This window comes from Takifugu flavidus, unplaced genomic scaffold (genome assembly GCF_003711565.1).
Source record: "Takifugu flavidus isolate HTHZ2018 unplaced genomic scaffold, ASM371156v2 ctg261, whole genome shotgun sequence".
Lineage (NCBI taxonomy): Eukaryota > Metazoa > Chordata > Actinopteri > Tetraodontiformes > Tetraodontidae > Takifugu > Takifugu flavidus.
In genome coordinates this window covers 17501-20000 of record NW_026621913.1, presented here as the reverse complement: position 1 = coordinate 20000, position 2500 = coordinate 17501, and the positions used below count along the sequence as shown (strand labels likewise).

Genomic DNA, 2500 nt, shown 5'->3' with positions numbered 1-2500 from the left:
CTTTATTAAATGTGTGTGGGTATTTACCCAAAATTTACAGGTGTTCAAAGGATTCCACCCACTGTGGCAGCTCAGTGTTCCAACCATGACCCAGAATGGTGTTGGAGTTTCTTCCGACATATACCGAGTCGATGTCTGTCGACAGTGATTGTGTTACTTCGGTAGCACATATACTAAAATTGGAACGATACAGAGAAGATTAGCATGGCCCCGCGCAAGGATGACACGCAAATTCGTGAAGCGTTCTTCATTTTCTCATTATTTGGTGAAATAATACTTCCGACATTAATCTTTGTATTGTTCCAATTTTTTGTCAATCCACCTATGTGTCACTTAGTCATTATATTCCTATTTTTGTCACTGCATATATCTGACACTGTCATAATGTTGTTTTTTTGTCACTGGATGTATGGGGCACTGTCATACCGTTCCAATTTTCGACACTGGATCTATGGGCACTATAATACCGTTCCAATTTTCGTCACTGGATCCATCTGACACTATATTATACCGTTCCAATTTTTATCACTGGATCCATCTGACACTAAGAACATTCCAATTTTTGTCACTGGATCTATGTGATGCTTAGTCATAACATTCCAATTTTGTAGGTGAATCTATCTGACGCTTTATTAAATGTGTGTGGGTATTTACCCAACATTTGCACTTTGATTGCTCTATTATTTCTCTCTGTATTTGTTTTATAGGTTTATGTGTGCTTGAGTTGTATTGAGAAGTGTTTTTTGTCATGACTTACTGGGGCAGCGATACTGGCTGGAGGTGCGGTCTGGCCAGTGCTGGCCTGTCCTGTGCCAGCAGTGACTTGGTCTGTGAAGCAATGCAGTCCATCTCGGTTTCTTCTGTTATAGCTGCAAATATTACTATTCCATTTAAAATTCTACATACCTTTGTAAATTTCCACGCCATGCTTAAATATGGAGTTGCAGCTGCAACATGTCTCCCTCCGAATTTTGACTTGTTGAACTGAATCAAAATAAAGCAAAAGATATCATATATTGTCAAACTAAAAATAACAAAATGCCAAACCATTATTGTCAATTTTTAAATGTGAATAACTATCAAAATACCATTGCCAGGGTCAACACTGGGGTCCTTCGGACATCACTGCCTGTAGGGCTTTGCAGCAGGGCAGGGGCAGGAGCAGGAGAAGGAGCAGGAGCAGGAGCAGGGGCAGGGGCAGGAGCTTGAGGGACAGCTGCTGCAGCTGGCCGTTCACTTCATGATGGAGCAGAAGCATCATCACTTAACTCATTGCATTAACTGCACTTTACAAATAAACTAAACTAAACTGAAACAAACTCACGCACGCACTGTTACCTTCTGTACGTGGAACCCACAGATGCAATTTATCAGTCCCCGAACAAGGATCTTTGTCCATGGGACATTTTGGGCACTTCTCAATCTGAAAACAACAGTAATTTGCTTAAAAGGTTTTTCATACATCTTAAATGATTTTTTTTTTTAGTCATTACAAATTTACATTATATCACATTTATTCAACCTAAAAATTATAAATCCTTGGAATTAATATAGGGATCAATTTTTATCAGTATTAGAGTATAATTTAATAAGCTACATACCTTTATACAAATCAAACAATTTTTTTTGTCGGGGGGCTGGCCTGTTGCCCTCACTTGCAGGCCAGACCCCAGTGCTGGCAAACTGACAAAGGCGAGAATCCACTCTCCGTCTCCTATCGCCTTGTGTGACTTCTTTTCTGCTGCCTTTGATGATAGACAGACATTATTTAAAAATGCCATCAAAATAAACGTATGAGCAGACATTAGGGTCATGCCCTGAACCGCCGAGGGCATTTGCATGAGTGTGTGAAGATTTGACGATCAGTATTTAGAACTTGCGGCTAGCGAAAACTCGCGAAACACAACGACGACATGATAACATCGAAAACAACGCTAGTTATCCCGAATGATATATAATCAGTTGGAGTGCCTTCCGACATTTCTATGCGTCACTAAAACACTCACCATGTCAATATTGTTTAGTTGCCGCTTTCTATTAGAGAAGAATGAACAGTGGTTGGGCACAATTAAAGCTGCGAAAATGAGGAGGTGGATCTAGAGTTGGATCAACCTGCCGGTTAGCAACAATTGAGCGCTGTGATTGGTCAGTGGGAGCGATGGGATTGGTCAGTGAAGGCCAATCACCACTCATATTGACAGAAATTTTGGAATCACCAATCATATCGACGGAAATTTTGGAAGCCACCAATCATGTCAACGTCCGAAAATTCTGGAGCTGCAGTGATTGACTTATACTTCCAAATCTTCCCGGACGATCATTACCAGCTGGCAAAAAAGCGAAAGGATGACACGCAAATTCGTGAAGCGTTCTTCATTTTCTCATTATTTGGTGAAATAATACTTCCGACATTAATCTTTGTATTGTTCCAATTTTTTGTCAATCCACCTATGTGTCACTTAGTCATTATATTCCTATTTTTGTCACTGCATATATCTGA

General features: G+C 40.1%; 1 non-coding gene across 1 annotated transcript; it reads left to right on the top strand.

The window, feature by feature from the left end:
• Positions 1 to 150: 150 nt before the first annotated feature.
• Positions 151 to 255, top strand: LOC130520007 (U6 spliceosomal RNA). Its single transcript, XR_008948588.1, has one exon. It is a non-coding gene; the product is annotated as a U6 spliceosomal RNA (small nuclear RNA).
• The last annotated feature ends 2245 nt before the right edge of the window (positions 256 to 2500 follow it).